The sequence below is a fragment of the Pteropus medius genome, unplaced genomic scaffold (assembly GCF_902729225.1).
Source record: "Pteropus medius unplaced genomic scaffold, Ma_sr-lr_union100, whole genome shotgun sequence".
Classification (NCBI taxonomy): domain Eukaryota; kingdom Metazoa; phylum Chordata; class Mammalia; order Chiroptera; family Pteropodidae; genus Pteropus; species Pteropus medius.
Window position 1 is genome coordinate 3,405,541 of NW_024342473.1, and position 22,699 is coordinate 3,428,239.

At 32.4% G+C, this 22,699-nt stretch overlaps 1 protein-coding gene across 13 annotated transcripts in view; it reads left to right on the top strand.

Moving 5' to 3' along the window:
* NLGN1 (neuroligin 1) overlaps positions 1-22,699 on the top strand; it is a 957,494-nt gene that overhangs the window by 622,027 nt on the left and 312,768 nt on the right. The window lies entirely within an intron of this gene.

A 22,699-nucleotide genomic window follows, 5' to 3' on the forward strand; every position in this document is an offset into this window, starting at 1 on the left:
TGATATAAAAGTGATATAGCCTCTGCCCTGAAAAATTCCAGAGTATTGTTGCACAGCCATCTATCTAAACAACCTACAAACAAACGTGGGATAAAATTATAACTACGTTTTCCTTAATTCCCAACACAGAAAAAAATGGCAGCTGATTCTTTGGACAATTTAAAATCTGCTTCTTCTGTAACATTACATTTCTTTCCCTTTTTTCTTTTTTATGAAATATTAAGAATGCCTACCTAAGGCTCTCTTTGATTAATTAATAACTGCTTGAAAAGGTCTTTGAAAACCTCAAATACTAAGCAAATTGTAAACTGTTTTCTCCTATAGCTTTTGGCACTTCCCCCCGACACCCCTGCCCTGCCAAGAACAGTTGAAGGTCTTCGCCATCGTCTGGGCCGAGTCATTATTAAAACCTGAAGTAGATTGGTGGCGTGAAATAGCTACTTATGATTGGTCAGACTCAGCAGGCAGGCTTCTAGCTCTGCTTCATTATTAAAAAAAATGCCACCACCAGCATTTCTCACATCCCTTTCTGAAAGGATATTTAAGTGTAAGAGTTTTTTTTCCCCCCAGCAAGTCCTTATTATTCAGATTGAAATATTATATCAGTTGATACCTTCTGACTGTGAGGAACAATTTAAAATATCTATCGTCCCTTTCAGTTGGTGGAGAACAGCTCATTCATCGAATTTCCAGAGTTCGGGATAACACAGGATTTCTTTAGACCAAGGACAAACACTCTCCTTCACATGTCCCTATATTTCTGTCCTTGAGCTGAGTCATTTTTTTTTCTTATCTTATGTAAAGAGGTGAGAGTGACTATGACAGAAAAGAATATACTAGAGAAGGTGTAACTTATAGTTACTTCAATTATCTTTCACCTTTTAACCTACTATAGAGCCAAAAGTACAAAACAGGGCACGTTCTATAAAAATATTGATAAACGTATGTAAGAGAATACTATAAGTATAAGGGAATAGTCACTATTTATATCTATTAAATTAGAAAAAAATAAAGTATTTTAAAAAAAGTGTTTAAATGAAAATATATAGACTAGTTTGATTGCAGTAAAAACGGAACACTCATATAGTGCTTCTCAACTCAGGGCTGTGCATTAGAATCCTTTAGGAATTTTCTGCAACTTACCAATATGACCTCCACTCCCACCCTAAACCTTTAGGGCTAGAGTTAAACATGATTTTTAAAAGTAATTTTTATAATATTTAAAGAGCTACAAAAGATATTTACATTTCTGAACTTTATAATCTTGCTTGTGGTAAATTATCCTAAAGAAATAATTCAAAATGAGGAAAAAACTATATGAGAAGAGTTCAGTTATTTATAAAATGAAAATTTAAATAAACTAACATTTTATGGAAAATATTAATTTTTATTTCTTTCACCCCACACCCAACAGTATAACACCACCTGCTTGTGCTGGGTTTGAAGCCTATCTAGTGCAGAGTTGGCTCAGGAAACAGGCAGAATGCAACCTACTGATGGCAGATATCTGTGACTCTAGTAGGGCTGGCAATGTCAAGGGCAATTAATATAGACATCGCTGCTGAAATTATATTAAAAAAATAGACACTGCTTGTAAACAACCAGAAGGGAATAGAGAGAAATGAAAATGATTTGGCTTGTTGAAATAGCATAATTGTGCAATAATTATTGTTCTTTCATTTTGAATTCTGTTAACATAATTATAATGTCTGTACAAACATTTTTAATGGAAACTATTGGCAAGCCAAAGATTTTTTTAGCTTTATTAATTTATCTAAATATTATGATGTAATAACTTCAATTGGCCAGACTCAAGTTGCTTAAACACTGTGCCTTAAGAGTCACCATTTGTCTCAACTTTCACAAGGTATTTTCTTCCTTCCAGTGGTTCAGGAAAACAGATTATTCTTTCATTACTTCACACATTTGAATTAGGGCATTGTCTTCCATTATTAATATTATTCATTTTTAAGAAATGACTAGCATATACATTTTATTATATTAGCTAGTCGCTAAGTCAGGAAGTTCTTATTGAATGATTCAAGATAAGAAAGATTTGATTGAGGGAAGTGGGAAGGCCCAGCTAAGATATAGAAATGTATAGACACCTAGCATTTGGCACCTGGAGAAAAAAAAGCTACATGAACTTCAATTTAACTCTGGGCTTCACTAGTCAACAAAGCTTGTAGGGGGTTGATCTTCTGTTTCTTTTGGAATACCTTGTTGATAAATTGCTCCCAGTGGCCTATATTGCAGATCGTACTTTATTATAGGACTTTCCCAAACAGAAGCATTGCATGCTTTGAACTTTTCCCTAAACACAGTTTTAATTCAACAGGGAGTGTGTGTGTGTGTGTGCATGTGTGTGTGCGTGTGCTTGTGTGCACGCACATTCTGTACCAACTACAGACCCTGGCATTCTAGACCTTAAAAACCTCATCATATCAATACTCTTTTGTTCATTCTCCATTACTGAACAATCAATTCACCTGAACTGTTGCTGGTGGATTATATTGTTGTCTCGCTTATCAGTATTTACATTTAACCCTGGACTCCACAAAGCAGAGCTTCCATATACCCACACACTCCCCCCAAAAATCTCTCACCACGAAGACAAGTTAGGTCAATAGGCGACAGATTTATTAACCCATGGGCCTTCGACTTTTAAACCCTAAAGCCATTGCAGTCTTGATTCAGGTACTTAACCACTGGGGTTAATGTTCAGTTTCTTTCTTCCCCATGATTGTTAGCAGTTTCCAGTGGTTGCAGTGCTTCTCAAATGTTAACATGCACGTAAATCACCTGGGTCCTGCTAAAAGGCTGATGCTGGTTCAGTAAACTGGGTGGCACTTCAGATTCTGCAGTTATAACATGCCTTCCAGGGGTACAGGTCATGTTGCTTATTCATGGACTATACTTTGAGTAACGGGGGCTACAGAATGAGCCAAACTCTGAATGATGGAAAAGGAGAAGAGGCAATCTTTTCCTACAACAAACTGAATATTACCTTTCATTCCCCATGCCAGTAATTCAAGTGACCATCTAAGTCTCAAATTCGAAATTTGCTACAATAGAGATATTCTGCTCCATAGAGATTCTCTTTTTCTTTCTTCTTTTCTTATTTCACACAGGAAAAAAAATGGAAATAATAATATAGATAATTTCTTAATAGAGTTCATGTTTCTTTGGTAATCTCTTATTAAGATTCTATATAAGGTATGCAGATATGCATACCACTTCAGTGTATATGTTCTCCACTGGATTTTAATTTTTTTAATTACTAAATTTTTATAAATAATATATAATGCTCTCATATAATATATAAATTATGTAAATACTTATGTGCTTTTTTGGGGCAAAGAAAAACAATTATTCTGGTGATGACATAGCACTAAGGATCTATACTTGTAGTCAGATACTTGATTTTAAGCTTGGACTGTTTTAATTTTACTATAACTCTGGAGATTTTCTTATCTTTTCCAATTATTCACCATCATCTTTAAAATGGGTATGAAGTATTGAAGATTAAAAGAGAACATTTATGTGAAACATCGTGCCAACTGAGAGTATTTTACATAGTGGCTAAATTCAATTATTCATTAAGTTTTCATGTACTTTGAAATCACAATATGTTTTATTGTATTCCACATACCAATATCTATGAACTTCATTAAATTTAAGTACAAGAGGTAGTGTAAATTAAAAAAAAAAAAAAAGGAAAAAACCCCCTCCTAAACTCACTATATCTCTAGAAAGAAAATAAACTGTTTGTTATAATATCCATGCAGAATTTATTAAGAAAGTAATCTCCCAAACAATAAAAATGTGCTAATTTTTGTGAAATAATTATTTAAGTTATTATAAGCTCCAGTGCTTTTATAGCTAACATTTTTTTCTCTAGCTTTGCTAAATCTAGTAGTTTATCTCAATTATTAAGTAACACTAATATGTAAGTACTTAAGAGGTGAAATAAATCCATATTAACCTTACACAGAATGGCTTCTTAAACAATGATCAAACTTCATGTGAATGCAAATATACTCCTTAAATACGATAATCATTCAAAAACACTGACACATGTATCTAATGAGCCAAAAATATTAATTTCCTTTTACTCTCCCCCAATATATGTAAATGTTAGCAAGCCTACTGAAAAGGTTGAATCAGAGATTAGCTCAAAACTGTCAAGGAGGATATCAAAACGGCACCTTCTAGGGCATGTAGGCAAACTAAATACTTAGTGGAGACAGGCTAATTTATCATAGTGCAGTTGCGATGGCAACAACAGTTCTTGGTACCATGTGACCCAAAGCTTCTGTTGACTGGCTCTAACTGGCTGTCAGTTCAGCAAAGGTTCCACTGTTTCCAGTGAAAGGGAAGAGAGAGCATTGATACTTGTTGAAAAGGCATAATAATAATAGTGTATCTCAATCCATGAAAGCCTTTCTTTGTCTCCTTGACATTTATTTTTATTCTGGCTAAAGGGACCCCTCTAATTTTTGTTACACAAAGGCCCCTTATTTATTCATAGATTAAATATGTGTTTCTCTGTTTACCAAGAATTCCGTCTATGCCAATAGACTTGCAAACAAATATTTTAATCTTCCATAATAATAAAATTTTATTTTCAATGTGCTAAATTTTAAATAGCATTTTTTCTATTATTTTTTATAAAACCACAAGAAATCTGGTTGCATAAAATATGAGCTAATAACTAAGTTTCCCTGCATATAATTTTCTCAAATATAAAAAAATAGAGGCTTACAATATTTCCCTCTTGATCTGTAAGAACCTGAGATATTTAGGGAAGGTAGGCAATAAGTTTGCATATAATTTTTCTTGTTTCCTTTTTACTGCTATTTTCATTGATGGGTAAGTTAAAAGAGCCACAGAAATAGTCATGCTCTTTGATCCAACAATTCTACTCTTGGAGTTTTATCTTGGAGAAATTCCACTGAAGAAAGAGTTCTATGACATAAGGCAGAAGAAAGAGATTTAGGGTCAGATAAATAATAAATTTCAAATCCTGGTTCTGTCATTTGCTCATTGAATGCCTTTGGGGAAGTATTTTACCTCTATGAGCTTCAAGTTCTCTCATTTGTAAAATAGACTTGAGAGTATCCACCCTGAACGGTGCTTGGGAGCCTTATAAATCACATGTAAGTATCTGGTCTGTGCCCCATGTATCTCTCAGAGCTCTCAGGATGTAGTACTTCTCAGCTCAGCATCATCTGTAAAGCAAAATCTTGGAAACAATTCCTATGCCCTGAATTAGAAATATAACTTAGTAAATTCTATATTAGTAAATTAAGTATATTAACAGAATTAAATATGATATAATCATTTAAAATTTTGATTTTTAATAAATATGAGTTTAGAGGAACTTATATGATATAGTATACAAATAATAGTATTACAAATAGCAGAAGTAGACTTATGGGCTTTATAATACACTATCATGATATAAAATATACATATAGAGAGAAGGTAACTTGCCACACAAAAATAGTACATGGTTATAAGTAATTACTATATTAATGTAGACTACCTCCTTTAAGACATTTTACTACCTTTTCTATTTAAAAATATAGTGAAAGATAAGAATGTGGAGGTTGGGGTGGGGAGGGAAGCACCTTCCGTGGCCTACAGCAATTAGAATGAATCCTTAAGTCTCTTTTTCTTTCACTTAAGAATATCCACTCAACCAAGCTCCATGACAAGCACTAAAATGCAGTTCTGCTAACACTTTTGAACATGTCCCTTATGTCCCCAGAATAGTACTGCTTCAAGTGAGAAACAGAAAAGAATTTACAAGAAAGAATCCATGTGTGAAAGAATTTCAGTTTATGCACCAAGGAGATAGAGTAAGTAGAAGAGGAAGAGCAAAAGCAATTTGCAAGGTTGATTAAAAGGTGTGTTTTGCATTTGGAATGCATTTTCTTTCAAATTTAGCATTTAGACCTTAGATATCCACGCATATGGGAAGAGCAGCTTGTAAGTCCACATTCTAGTGTTTTCCATAGGGCTAAAAGTTCATTATAATCTCAAACTGATATTCACAGAAACTAAGAGACACATGATTTTCTAGCTAAGAGTTTTTAAGTGGCAGTGGAGCGGTTCATTGAGTGCCAGGTTCAGTGCTGACAGCTCAGGAGGGAGTGAGGAAGACAGATAAGTAGACATTGACAGAGGCAGCTGGGTAAGTCTCGCAGTGAATGCTGACATGCTCTTCGCTCTCAACATTCTAGCTACACTGGCTAGTGTCCAGGTGCTATTATCTACTCTGGCAAGGACAGGCCACATTTTACTTCATGCAAAAAGTATGTCAAGCAGAAGAACTCAGTAACAGCCAAAAATAAAGTACTTGATGCTTTTTTACAGTATTCTTATCTAGACTTCTCTGCTTTTAATCATGAGAGGATTCTTATTTTACCTGAGGAATCTATTAAATTTTATTGTTGCTGTTTTAAAGATTAAAAATATAGTCTAAAACTCTATCCTGCTGGTCTTAGTGAAAGTTTTGTCTCATTCATCGTTCGGGTTTCCTCTCTAGGCCCATACCACACACCAGTAGATATATATGGTATACTCAAAACAAGAAAAATGTATTATACTCCAATCAAGTACGGACACCACTGGCATTCTCATTAATGAGCCAAAGGGGTCCCTTGAAATTTGGTGGTCCTGTGCTTCCTTATGATGTGTGCATCCTATCTTTGGACTGTGCTCCTGCCTTCCTAGTCACTCCCAGAGCCATCTCTCTTTGAGATCTCATCACTGTCATGGTGAACTAAGATCCCTTTGCTATGTTAGCCATAGCCTTTACCCCTACCCCAAATCCCTGTGGAAATCACTTTTGAACCAGAGGGCAACCTCTGCTCCACTTTAACCACTCGTTCCCTCTCATTCCCTCAACCTCTTCAAAAGCTTTAGGCTTTCCTAAAACAAAAACCAGCAAGACTTACAGACTGTGCCTGATTTGCGGTCAGCCTTACATATATTCAGAGTCAATGAAGCACTGAGGCTGCTTGAATAAGGGTAAGGAATTGAGAAAATACAGGGAGAGAAGAACTTAATATCTATTAAGATGTATACCTTCATGGTCCAGGACAAAGTACAAAGTAGAGAAGCCGTGGATGGGAGCCGGGTTGGGGGCACCGGGGTGGGAGGGGCATGGGGAGGGTTATTGTTGCTATGTGAAGTGAAAGCAGAGGCGTAGAGATACTGAGACAAGGAGACGAAAGTAAAGATGAATCAATAGGGCGAGATCAAGAGGTTGAGGATAGCAACAATTTGAGTTCCCTGATACAGGCGCTTCACACTGATGCTAGGTCAGCTCTAGAGATCACTGTTTCGTAAATCAATGGCTATTTTAAGCTTAGTTATTTTGACTTCGCTTTAAGCTAAAAGAATGTCATACCTTGTGTGTGGTGATATTCATTGATGATGTACCTGCATTTGTATGTGGAATGAATTTTATTTTGAATGACATAATTTTTGATTGTGCATTTTAAAAGAATAGATAAAATTATTAATAGCATTATTTGGGACTTTAAAAAAAAATCATTTACACGTTCGGTTTGACTTTGGCCCTTTAGATTGGCTAGTTTGGGCAGCATAACAGGGCCAAGAACACAGGCATTAATTTCCTGGGGACAGACTAACCCGATTCCATTTCATAATTATAGATTATACTTCTAACCCTAGCATGCCAGTTTTAAATGCATTCTTCTGGTCTCAAGGGATATTTTGTAAGAGCATGTGAACAAATCAATGGAAATTGATTTTCTATTGGAAAAAACTCAAATTTTATGACCTACATCTCATAGTAACCAGCATCTTTGCATACGGAAAACATAATTAATTCATTCATTTTCAAACGTAGCTGTCTAAATGGATGCCAGGATAAAACAAATTTACATTAAAAATATTGTTTACTCTTGACAGATCAGTAGACTGAAGTCTGTATCTGTGGCCAGGAAATTTACTACTCTTGAATAATATCCAATTCAGTTTTTCAACATGTTATAAGATCTTTCAAGAAGGAAAACCAAACTATACTCTCTTGCTAATTCATTTTTTACCTTACAACTAACCAAGAAAAGTTCTAGAATTATTTTTGACATTGGTAATACAGTTTTTAAAAGTAACAAAGTAGTAAATGTGTCAGAAATAGTAATGGGCAACTGCAGTTAGAGGCTGTAGTCATGTATCTTGTTATCTGCTGCTTCCCTATTTAGACCTTGACTAGCCTTTTAATTTTTTTTTAGAACTATAATGTTTATGTTTTTGTCTTCTTTTATTTCCAATGTCCATATAGCTTCTTTTTTTTTTTTTTGGGATTGTCTCTTGTATTTGACACCTATCCTAGTCTTTCTTATTCCTTTCTAGATTATGATATTGGTTTAGACGGAATCAAGGTTGTGTGAGAAATCCAGCAGAGTTTAGAGTATAGCTGTCACAAACACATACATTTTAACTCTTTTGAGCCTATTTTCATATCCATAAAGTTTAGGTAATGACTCACTCTATCTTAAGTTTCTTGTGAGAATAAGATTAGGTAAGCACATTATATAAACTAGTGCACTATAAGTATGTAGCACATAGTAAGTTAGTGTGATTATGATTACTTATTATGCCCATCAAACATTGAAGGGTCTGAGTCCAATTTCCTTTCAGTTATGCCTTGATCACTGAAGTTAATGAACAAACTAAAAAGAGCTGTGATGATACCTGATAACTAAGTCATTTCATGTTGTAACACATCATGAATTATTAAATAAATAGCTATAATCTCATGTAACATGTATTAAAATGATTATAAATCATTTTATAAGATATTTATATCATCTTAAAGATATTATATTTATTATATTATGGCTCTCCAAATACAATTGGTAAAACATACCTGTAGCGTGCTAGAAGTATTTTGTTCATTCACTGACTAATTCATGTATTGATCAACATAGATATAAGGACATTGGAAACAAGGAAATGATAAGCTCTAACTTAAGAAAATATATAGGGGAGACATAATTACAATAGTCTAATTATATTTACTATTAAATAATTGTATACCTGTAAAAGTTCTTTGTGTTTTCATAATAGTGACAGTGAAGAATTGCATGAAAGCCATTAGATATGGTTAGATATGGTGACCATTTAATCACTGGTGACTTTCAAGGCAGCAATTATAACAGAATGACTCCTTTAATGTTATTTTAATTATTGCAAAGACTAAATAGATACATATTATAGTGAGGACTACACAAAATGTATGAAAAATGGAGATGAGGCTGGAATATTAGATGAAAGTTCTAGTTTATTAATAGAATATCCTAGTATTATGAGGTTGAGGGCTCCCTGCCTCCTGGAGAATGCTGAGAACAAATATAAAATGCATTAATCAGTATAATTTTTGAAGATAAGAGGAAATGAAATGTTTTGGATAGTTTCCCATGACTGGACTAAACTGTGAAAGGAAGCAGAGAGCAGGGAAACAGGCTTGTTTTGTGTTAATGTGGGTGTTTTGTTTTGATTTGTATTTTGTTCCCAACTTCAGACTACAATGCAGAATAAGCTGAATTCCAGCACACTACTTAATTGAGTGAGAACGACTTAGTAAGGAAAGGAGGTACACATTGCTTAAAAATTAGTTCTAGCAAGAAAATCTGAGTAAGTGCACTCCAAAGGAAATTTGAGAATCTACATAACAGATACAAGGGCCAAATTTAGAGATAAAAGTCCTGGTTTGTAGAATCTGATATTATTTTACTGTATGAAGAGGAAGTTCACAAAGGAAAATTACAAGATGATAACAATCTTTTGGGCTATTGTTATTTCTCTGGATTGATACTTTATCATGACTATTGGAGTTAGGCACACCTGGAATTAAAGTGACTGTAATTTTAGAAAAACTTTGTGAGGCGTAGGTCCTTTTTTGTAAAAATGAGAACACTAACAGGTATAAAATATAATATGTGATGGTGATTGGTGTAAGACCAGCCACAAAATCAATATTCATTAAGTATTAGTTTAATTTTGCTCCAGTTTCTCATAGACATCTTTGGGAAACCATTATTTTGTCTACCATAGCAAATTTAAAGGAAAAAACTATTTCCTTGAGGTCATAGAGGGCATATTAAGGGAATGATTCCAGTTTAATGTTGTTTATATTTTACTTTACAAGTATAAATCAAAAGGGATATAGCAGAAGAAACTTTTATTGAGATTTTACCATGTGATAAAAATGATGCAAGGTGTGTTGCATAATTTCATTAAATTATCTAAGCCATACCCACTTTATTAAGTAGGTTTCTTTACCCTATTTCACAGAAGGAGAAACAGGGTTCCTAGGACAATTTGTCCAAAGTCACTCAGCTAGCGGTAGAATCAAGAATTACGAACAAGCTGAGCCAGTTCCAAATTTCACACTCTTAATGAGGTCATGTTCTGCCTTTAAGTCATTGTATCTTAACTAGAATAATTTAAAAGAATTTCTAATATATAAATAAAATTTTTAATGATTTCTATATCACTTTACATAGCTAATTGCTTATGCATTTTTACTTGTGATTTTATCTTCTAAACTGAAAATGAAAAACATGCAAACGGAAATTATTAATATATTACATGTACAGCTATTAAATGTTAACAGCTTTGCTAGAAAAATGACTAACTTTGCTTTCATAACAGGTAATATTTTTCTAAGATTTCCATAAATCTTAGAAGATATGCAATCACTATGAAAAATGTTAATATGGATGTCAAAGAGCTTTGTAACTTTATTTAATCAAATGAGCATACTGAGATGATATTTCTTTTTTAAGTTTTAGTACAGGAGCCCTAGACTGCAAACTGCTCTAAATAAGGGTGAAACATTGAGAAAAGAGGAGCAAACCTTATATCTTATGAATTATCAGTTACGGTATTGATCTTCCAGTTTGAAAAGACTAAATACAAATACCTTAAGGCATTAAAGTGAAGTGAAAATAAAATATGATTTATTACTTATGGTTATCAGGTGTTTTACTCTACCTAGTAACTTAGTCTGCTGGTATTTTAAAAATAAAGCAAATGAATGGCCCTTTAGATTGAATGATTTATTAATTCCTAAAACAAATGTGTTAGAAAGATAGTGGAAATATGTTATTGCATCACTGAGAGTGCTCATATGATAATGAAAAGTATGATTAATCTAAATTAGAGCTGAAAACTACAACACTTTGCTCCCTTCAGATTCAGGCTAAACATTGTATCTTATCATATTAAAAAAAAGAAGGCACAGCCTAGTGGAAAGTCTACCTAAAAAACAGATGTGTATTTTTTCTGGTTGAAGAAGTTACCATAACATCTAACCCATTAATTTGGTGGTTTTCATCCTCAGCTATATTTGAATTTATGAGAATACGACCAAACTTCATCAATCAGAGATTTTTAGTTCTTTGTTTCAGCCGAGAGAGAGAGAGAGAGAGAGAGAAAGATAGGGGTCCATCCAAGAAAGGAGAAATGTGTGAAAATTACTGTTCTAGCACCTTGTACCAGGTTGACAAGTGTATAAACACGTTTAAGATTAGTATGGTTTCACATATTGAATTATAAATTCAAGCAACATGATATAAAAGTGAATTGGAACTCAGCATATGTGTTTCAGTTTCAAGATCTATTGTTGACTTCTTTTTCAACTAAGATGCTTTCTTCAAGTTTTGAGAATCTAAATGAACTAAACCTAAAAAAATCCTTCAAAGCAACTTGGAATTTATATGGAACTCATTGTAACAGATTTCTTTCCAGTTTGATGCTTAATGTATATACAGTAGAAAACAATGCAATTGACTTTAGTAACCTGTTGTTTTGGTTATAGTGATTGATTTATTTATTTTTGTTCAGGTTCAGTTGATACTATGAAATGCATTTGAAGACATTTGGGTTTTCTCTCAGTCTAAAGGCTTAGTTTTTTGTTTTGTTTTGTTTTGATTATGATCAAATCTCATTTATTTTGCCCTAGGAAAATAATTATTTTATAGTAACTCAAATCTAATGAGTTTTCACTTCATTTAAGAGAATCAAAGTAATTTTCCAACTGGATTGTATTATCTTCATTGAAGGAAGTAATTAAAATGTGTATGAATTCTATGACCTGTCCCAAATCATATGCTAAATGATTGTCAAAACGAGAAAGGAAACTGAAGACTCTTAGTAACTATTGTATATTCTCACCATGATGTTCCTTTTGTATATAAAAATTTTGACAATACAAGTACAGCAGGTCTTGGTTCAACATTGTCTTGTTATAATGTTGATGAGATGCTGTAAGAACTTAACTCTTGTTTATATCAAATAGCCTATGGTAAAATTGATTTCATTATACATTGCTTCACTTAAATGCACAGAACCTATCAAGGACATTAAGTGAGGGCTTACTGTATCAAAATTGAATTATAAAGAATGAAGTACTGTTGATTACTGCTAATTGTAGTATTTGGGATAATTCAAATCATCTGATTGGCTGAAACATCCCCTAGGACATAACTGTTCTTATTTGCTACATATTTTTCTATCCTAAGCAGAACAATTTTTCTCAATGCCATTCTGAACACTTTGCCAAGTTCAGGGTCTTAGCAGACAAGTGGTGCCACATACTTTCTAAGTCTTATCTAATGTATTGATGGTGGCGTTTTTCTTGAATTTTTGCTAAATTTATCACATAAAATAAGGTTTTAAGGAAAGAGACACATTGATCCAGGCTATTATAACTAGAAATCTTTGGAGAATATAGAGATAGATTTTCTTTCTGACTTGAAATAAAAATCATGTTCTATAAAGAAATAAGTGTTTATGTTTTTTATATTTTTGATAAATGTTCATTAATAAACTCTCTTTAGACTTCAAGTGGAAAGGATCAGGCAAACATAGGTTATTTGCCAAGCATGAGAGAAGAAAAAAATATAAATATAGTTTAGGCAATATGCCTCTAGCTGCATGCTTACTAGAATAAATTCAAAGAGAATTATTTAATCATTTGTTTGCATGGCACTTTCAAATGAATGATTTAAGGTACATGACAAGAAATTGTGTCAGAAGAATACAATAATTTTAGATTCTGTAAGGGAATTGCACACTCAGGGGAGGAGTTGATGGGTTATTAGACATATGTTGTGAAAGGTATCTGGAATGACTCAGTAATGAGGCAATTATTTCAATACAAGTCGTTGTCTTCAGACAAAAATAAAAACAAAAAAAAACATTGAATTGGTAACATATACTAATCAACTGTATATCGAGTGACCAAAAAATTACAGCAACATTTTCGAATAAAACATTTTATTTTTTTGTGCAATAACAGCTCAAATGATAAAACATCTCAACATGAGAAAACTAAAAAATAAAATCTATTGTTCGAACTGTTCCTTTAAACAATATAATCAAGATAATAAAACCATTTAAAATACCCAAATAAAATAATATTTTGATGAAAATTTCTAGATAGTAAATCAACCCTGGGCTAATATATGCCATAGGCCAGTGGAGCAGAGGTCACAAACTTGAGACCCACAGGCATATGTTTATATAGCCAACACAGTTCCCATTCTGATTAGTAATTGCTGCATAACAAATCAACTCAAAGTGCAGTAGCTTAAACAACAACTTATTTTGGGGCTATCTCATGGTTCTATGTTTGACTAGGCTTAACCGGGTGGTCTTCATTTGGGTCTTTCATTCAGATGGTCTCTGTGGTTCTAGTCACCTGAAGACGAGTGGGCTTAACATCCAAATGACTTCTTCTCTCAACTGTCAAATGCCTCTGTGTTTTTCTATGAGGCGACTGTTTGTAGCAGAACAGTTCGGACTTCTTAACAAGAGCCAGGAAGCAGAATTATAAGCTATATTTAGGGCCTTCAAAAGAAATAGAGTTAATGTATGATGTTAAAAAACTGGAAGATTTTACTTTAAAAAGATCCACCTTTCTGCCTTCCATTTAGTGACGGGAATATCTGGCAAGAATAATATCTGTAGCTTATCAATGGCTAACACTTTTAGACAGCATGAAAGCTGCAGCCTCCACATTCTGTACCTGGTGCACTTCATACTTCCATTGCCTTCCTGGCAGCTGCTGGCATTTGTGTTTGAGACCTTTCATGTTATGAGCGTAAAATGATTTTTTTTATTTTAATGATGTAAATATATATCCTACTAACCATTATGTAAAATTACATGTGTAGTATTCTAAATTTTTATATATTTAAAATCTGATTTTGTGCATCTATTATTCCCTCTTTGATTTCACTTTGTTTTCCTTTTACGATAACTTATGGATATGATTCAGTAAAAATACAATATGATTTACCTGCAAAACATGAATAAATTACAAAGCTTGTGTTTTCTAACAAATGCTCATTCATACCTAATTTCACATAATAAATTTTATCATGATGGTATAGATTTTTAGCCAGTTATTTTAATTATGTCTGGTTTTGTTTATGGCTAATAATCTACAAAACATAGAAAAATAAGCAAATGAGTAAGGAAAAAAGTTCTAAACAATGAACACGTTACAAACTATATTCTACAGTTTTTTAGAGCTATATGATGTGATATGATGATTTAAAGAAACCAAGATTTGGGTATATGAAAGCTGATATTACTACATTAAAATAATCTTTGTTAAGCAGTGATTTACAAAGTTTCCATATCATAACTGCATAAGCAGTTGTATTCACAATATATTTTTTATATATTTAATAGTAATTTCAAAATTAAAATGCTATATAAATGCTAAGGAGCTGCATGTATTTCTTTGTTTAACAGCTATGAAATCACAGTATCTTCCTTTTATAACTTTCAACTAATTATAATTCCCACATGAATATTAAAAGTAATAATGTAATCCAATTAAAATATATAAGAAAATGGAATGTTACAAATACCATGTCATTCACTTTAAAATCAGTCTCACAATTTAGTTGCTATCCCTAATTAATTTTCAATAAATTTTCATATATGATGTTAACTTTATTAGGAAATATAGTTTAAATTTTAAAAAGAGCCATTTCTCTGTATGCATCCAAACATATTTGTTCACATTCTGAAATTGAGAAGTTATTCCTAGGAAATAAATATATTAATCATTATATTTTATAAATCTTATTATACTTCTATACAATTATTTAAAATTTTATCCTGAGTGAGAATTGGCTGAATTTTTCCAAGCTGGTTTATTTATACTAATTTTGCATACTTCTTCAATAACTGCAGTATCTTCTCGGAATAGGGAAGATGGAAGATTTTAGGTAAAATTAATTGGGAAAAGAAGCTGATAATTATTGCCTTTTTTTCTAATGTTATGTATCTTCTCTGGAAGACAATTTCATTGATAATAGAATGATTTTTTTATGAGATAGATGTAGGTGTACAGTAACAGCACGCAGACTTCTTGAGTTAGATAGAGAGGTTAAGCAAGTTGCTTATCCTCTTCATCCTCAATTTCCTCATCTGCAAATTGGAAAGAGTAATAGTGCCCACCTTATAAGGCTGTTCTCAGATTTAAATAAGTTGCTCTATGAAAAGCTTTTGTTACAATGACTGGCACATAATTAATGTCATATATTTTTTTGCTATCGTCATTGTTATTATAATTGTGGTTTCATATATATTTTGTTTTTATAAGAATCTTACCTAAAAAGCTAAAAGATGTGATAGGTAGTCTAATCCAATATTTTCAAGCTTTATTTGAATATATTTTTAAAATTTAACCATATAGATCTTAGAAGTGAAGAGGAAATAGGAGGCTGGGGAATGGAAAAAAATCAATTCATAGCCATGTTTGCTAGGGTCTGTGAGAGAGGGCAGAAAACAAGCAGTAGAGATTGCAGTCTTTAGTAGAGGGTCCTGTTGGATGGTAACTGCTTTTTTTCAAACCAAATTGGCAAACCTCTGGAACATCAAGAATTTCCAGTTTTCAGAATCAGCACTTTTGAAAGAAGCAATATCCATTTGCATCCCAAATAGTCATACATACTCAAAGATGGATTGGCCTGACAGTGTGCCTGGTATGGAGCTATTGTACTGTGCTCCTTTGCTTCTCCTTTTGTAGGTGCACTTCATAAAGGATAAAATTCATCTCTCTATTTCTTAAAGATTACTGATCCTTCTGGTTTAAAAATCTCAGGGGTGGGTTAAACATCTTCCAAGATAAAGCAACCTAGAGGGAATATTTTTAGTTTTCTGAGTGATATATGATATAATCTCCCTCTTCTAACTCATTAAATCTTCAGTATACATTTGATGAATGAATTAAAACAAAAAAATCTTCAGAGCACTAAACAGAAAATTTCGAATATCAGTGATTGTATTGAGAAAGAGAATGGCTGAGTGAAAAATCCTTTTACAAGTCAGTTAATTTCCAATTCTTTCTTTTCAACAAAACTGAAGGCAATGTTAATTGAGCTGTCAGCTGAGATCATTAACAGTAATTTTTTATTATAGATTACTATGTGATTTCTGGCACATAATTTGGAAGGAGTTCAAAGTAGTGAATGACATTTCTATAACAAAACTTCTATTCTCATTTTCTTAGTTATGTAAATTATTTTTTCTCAGTACTGACATGTATAAAAATAAAGACTAACAATAAAATTTATGCTTAATACTATTTTGTTATAGCAATAAAAATATTCAGCCATTAACATATGAACATTGAAGATATAAGAACATTACAGATTAGAGATACAAGGCCATCCATCTCATCGAAAAATTAATTTCAAAAACATTTTTATTTTTATATTTAGTACTTATCGAATTTCATATTTATTTGATTCGATCACTTATATACTAATACTAATTATATTACTAATAATTATACTAATAGCTAAATCTGGAAGAAAATATTAACTCTTAAACTATGATCACAGGAATTTTTTCATTTCTTTCTATTTATATTCATATTTTCAGGGCAGAAAATTATAAGAGGATGACCAGTAGAGATCTTTCAAGTGTAAAAAAATTGTTCCATTACAATACAATGTTTTCAGAGAGGTAAAATAAAAGTTCGAGGAGAAAAAGAAATGATGCAAAATATTCTTAGTGTTTAAGCAAAGCTTGTTGATGTACTCTATTTTGTAATGTATGATGGGGGTTATTAAGTTGATGTGACATTTAGAATCAATTAAAATACAAATAAAAGGAAGAATGATTATTTTAACCTGCCAATATTTTTGGTATATTGGGAATTACATATTTTCAAATGTTAAAATTTTGAGGAAACATTTTAGATGTTAAATGCATGAAAGTGCATAATTTAAAAAAAATTTTAAATTCTTTTAGAAGGTATATAAGCAAAAGTGCTTAAAAACTACTGACCGGTGAAACATTTCAAGGAATCATCTGGTTCTAAGATTAAATGAATATTTTGAAAATGAAATAACGTTTACTTGGTGTATTTAATATTTTATTTGAAATTTTATCAAGAATTGCTTTAGAAATATTTAGTGTTATGACCTTTAAAAATCTATTTTCAATATTTTTTATTTTTCTTTGTGGAAATTCTCTTCAGCAACTTGATATTCTTCCTAAAAATTAAAAAAAAAAAAAAGATTATTTGCACATAGAAACACACAATGGACCAGACCTTTGGGGTTTTGGGATTTTTTTCCAAGGGAAAGCCAGAGAATAGTAATTAAGACAAAATTTAATATATTAAAAATTTCCATTTTGTAGATATTAATATATAGTAGTTCCCTCTTATCCAAGATTTCACTTTACATGGTTTCAGTCATGCATGATCAAGTATGGTCCAAAAATATTACATGGAACATTCCAGAAATTAATAATTCATAAGATTTAAATTGTGTGTTGATATGAATGCCTCACTTCATCTCATCACATAGACATTTTATCATCTCACATCAAGAGGGGTGAGTGAGTACAGCACAATAAGATATTTTGAGAAAGAGACATTCATATAATTTTTTATTATAATATATCATTATAATTGTTCTATATTATTAGTTGTTGTTAATCTCTTATTGTGCCTAATTTAGAAATTAAACTTTTATCATTGTATGTATAAGAACAAACAGTATATGTAGTGTTCAGGCATCCATGGGGACTCTTGGAACGTAGCCCCTCAGATAAAGAGGGACAATTGTAATCCATTTTAAATAATTAATTAAAAAGTGACATTTTAGGAAGCTCTATGAGGACAATAAAAGGAGATCACTGAGGTTCTTTTGGAGATGTTGGTATATTAATGCAAGTTTTGGAATAACAACATTTTGAAAAAAAGAAAACAGTTTATTTTAAAAATTCAAAGGATAGGAAGTCTCCAACTGACAAACCAGCCCAATGCACTTGAAAATGAGGAAAGAAATTTCTGAGACAGCTACTTTTTATTTTATCAATTCAGGACAATTGAAAATACATCTACATGGACCAAACATGGACTAGTAACAACTATTATTGACTAAATGCTTTCTTTAGCTGCCTAACTCAAAGAACCACTGTACTACTTGTTGCTAACTCATGAGCTAGAGGAATTACAGTTCCATTTCTGGATGTGGCACAAAAGATAGGAAGAGCCAGCTCTCAGAGCAAAGCCTAATTATAGAATAGAGGAAGAGAATGTTGAATTTTTTCCTCGAAAAATGGATCTGTTGACAAATATATATTTGTAAATATATTCTAAAAAGTCTAGTTTGAAACATTTCTATCTTATAACTTTTAATTTAAAATATATCGTAGATATAAGTGTGAAAAATATGTATTCATAGTTTACATAATAATAAATCCACACCCAGATTAATGAATATAACATCACAGTACTTTTACAAAATGTATTTCTTTTTAAAATAACATCTATCTCATTGTCCCGATTTCTCCCACTCTGATTAAGATGCAAAGATTTACAAAAATTATGTATCATTTAAAATTTCTTTTGCTGTCATTCATTCTTATTCTAGTGCTATCATTTTCATTAGAATTATGGTGTACTAAAAACTCGAGGACCTTACTATAATTCCATTAAAAAAATTGAAATGACTGCACAATGAAATATTTCTAAATTTTTACATCTAAAGATATTTCTTAAAGTATAATTTTATTCTTTAAATGGTATGGGCTTTTTTTTTGGTCTTATTTTCTGATTATCTATGAAAAAATAGACAAAAAACTGTCATAAAAGACTACCATTCTAACTCCAAAAGAGTTGCCTTTTGCATTCTGGAAATAATTTAGTTTTGCTAATCATAATTTAAGTATTCTGTGAAAATTTTTAAAAATAATAATTTTAAGTATTCTGTAAAATTTTTTTAAAGTCTCCAATTCTAGTTTTCCTAGATAATATTGTTTTATTTCATCATTTCCCCTTTCTAACCATAAAACTTAAAAAACAATTTATAGCTGCCCATAGAGAATAAAGTCCACCTGAGTCTGCTTTGTAAGGACTGCTATCTGATCCCGATCTCATTTTCCACTACATTCTGACGATAGTCCACTTCAAAAGAACCTACCTGTTTTATATATTCACACATCTGTCCCTCTCTACCACCCATTCAGGTTTTATCCATGTTAAAACTGTTCCCTCTCTAGACTAGTAGCACAGTAAATTTCATTTCTTTGATCCCATGAGATTTTTATTACCAGTACTCTCTTTTCCCTCTATCATTTGTTGGGTCTTGTAATGTTCTTTTGTATTCCATATATTTGACTATGAGCTTCATGTTAGAAATTTTAAGAAACTGGGTTGGGTGGGGCGGCGGAGGCAGGGGAAGCAGTACACAATGCATTATTATGAGTATAAACTTTAACATAAGCCTTAACCCATTGTTACCAAATCTTAAGGCAATTCAGTATCACCTTCAAACTGTCATATTGCTGTATTACTGTTGTACTGCCTGGTTTCATTTTGGTGGGAAATAAGCAAAATGCCAATTGAGTCTTTCTTACCACTTTTCTTTTAATAAACTCTAGCAAATCATTTTTTTTTTCTCCCCATAACTGAAGAACTCCTCATAACGTTTCTGGATATTTTGTGAATTGATTAATTTTCTCATTTTTAGTATATAAAGTCTAGTATAGTCTACTGTCAAAGCTGAAATATCTCATCAAATTTGAATTCTCTCCTCTCCTAATTCAGGTCTGACCCAGTCTCAGAAAGTTATCATGGGAGTGAGGACACAATTAGTATTTTCTCATGCTCTTCCCATCTGTCCCCAATTCACTATGCTACTGCTGGCTCTTCCCAAGCTGGAGAAAGAGAGGAAGACTAGGAGAGGACATGAAGTTAGAAAGACCTCCTTTGAAACTAAGCATTTGTACATTTTTCAAGAGTGGCCTCATTTTTGGATTGGGGAAGATAATAGGGATCACTGTAGAGACCATGGTTTCCCATTCTCAGTGGCTGCACCTGTACACATACAAACAGACTCTTAAACAGAAGTAAACACAGAGAGACATATATGTTCACATTTAGTCAATCCGGTGTGCCACAGAGATCATCAAATCCTGTCTTCATTCTGAGCCAGGGAACATCTGTTGAGGGCCCCTACCCCTTGTGTCCCTGTACCCTGCCCTTGCAGTGATATGAAAAGGGGTCCCAAGAGTCTCATACTTCTCTGGAGACCTGGTCATGTCCATCACAGTGCCTTGTAGGATGTAACCAAAGAACCTTCTTCCAAGTCATTGATTTAATCTCACACGCTTGTGACAGAGCCTTCTGATTCTCTCTTCTTTGGGATCACCACAGTAAACCAGTTAAATTTTGATAACTTTCCATTTTGATTTGTAAAGAGTACTATGTACTCCAACTGAGTGGTTTGTTACTCTCTGTGATTATAAACAAATAAAGTGAACTATTGAATCTCAATTATCTTATCCATTAAAATAATCATCATAATACCTACCTCACAGCTTTATTAGAATAAGTAAAATCTACATTACCTGAGAGCAGGGAGTATGCCACATAATACATGTCATATAAAAGGCACTTAATATGGTTAAATAGAATCAGATCTCACAGATAATAAGAAGGTTTTTGCCTCAATTTTCAACTGCATATTCTTTTTGGTATCATCAACAAAGTGACATTTAGAGCTACTATCAAATAGACAATGTATAATTAACTTTTGAGAGGTTTAAAGTTTTAAGAGAAAACATCTGTTATTAGAAATCCCATTTTTATATAATCCTATATTAAAGAACTTCTAAATTTTCTTGTGAAAGTCAGGTTCTATATGTCCAATCTAGAGGTTTTATATCATCTTGGCAAATTAGATACATTCAGTTTAATCCGTTTCATGTACAAAAGTTACATGAAGTTCTTACTTTTCCCTGATTTGAAAGGAGCAAAGTGTTCCTTGCATAATTCAATGGCTCACAGTGACTTTAGATGGAAGAAAAACTTGTAACAGTTGCAGGATGATCAGCTATCTTGTCATCAGGGGTTTACAATCTGAGCACCATATGGTTGGTGTCACTTATTTTGTATTCCTGCATATTCTTTTTTTTCTTGCAAATTACCAGCTAAATTGTATGTTCACCTTAAAGGAATTCAAAGTATATGGCAGGCTGTCAGATTTGCCCACACAATATCAGATGTCAGACCACCCACTGAGAGTTTTAATTGGAGTTACGTTTGCTGAGTTGGGAATTATGTGACTTTTGATTCTGTAGTTATAATGGGATATTTTATAGATGATCACTGTCATTTACAAATGGAGAAGAAAAAAAGAGCAGCTTAAAGTTTCCCAGATATTTTCTGAGACTGCAAATCTCTTTAGTTAAGGGTATGTCTATCCAATAAGTACTTTTAACTTAATTCCTTCTTAAAACTCCTCCTGCTAACACCTGATGGCAAAAAATCTAGTAGATACTATTTATGGTGAAGAGAGAATATCTATCACAGCCTCTGCACTTGATGCTTGTAGAAATGATGAATGTTTTAGCTAGGAAACTCTGCACCTACTGGGGAATTATACTTTAATGTCATCTATCAAAAATGTAAATTATATATTACTCTGGGTTGGGGCCAATTATTCTAATTATTATTATTTATTTTTTAGCAACATCAGTGCTACACCCAGTGACTAGGGTGGAAATGTTCCAGTTAGAAGAGGAACTGTTATTTTCATATTTCCTAAGCAACATCAATTTGTATGGCTAACATTTTAGCAATAAAAAGCAAAATGTAAAACTGTAACCTGCTGTGAAGTAAAGTCTACACATTGAATGAACACTGCAGGGACATACTCATAAATATTCATTAAACAGGGTTTCATTGAAAATGAAATTTAAGTACTTAAGGTAATGTAATACAGGTAGGTGAAAAGCTATTCCACCTCAGCTAAGGAAACAGGATAGAATGAGATAATCTAAGAAAGGAGGATAGAGTTTAGAGTATGCCTTCTGTACCATAAACCATGAATTAAGAAAATGGAGAGTTAATTGAATTGTTGTAGTTATCCTGGTGCTTCTGATGCCCAATCTTCATAATAAAAGAGAACAGAGTGCTTTTTAATATCCTATCATCATCTGAATTTGGGAGATGGTTTGAAGATCTAGAGTTTTCTTAGAAGAGGTAATAAAATATAGTCTTCTAGAGATAGCATTGTTCAAGCATGCCAAATGGCCTGTTTCTTAAAATCTGTCTGGCCTCTAGTAAATCACCGAGATCTCTGATGCTTTTTCCTACTTGTAAAAAAATTAG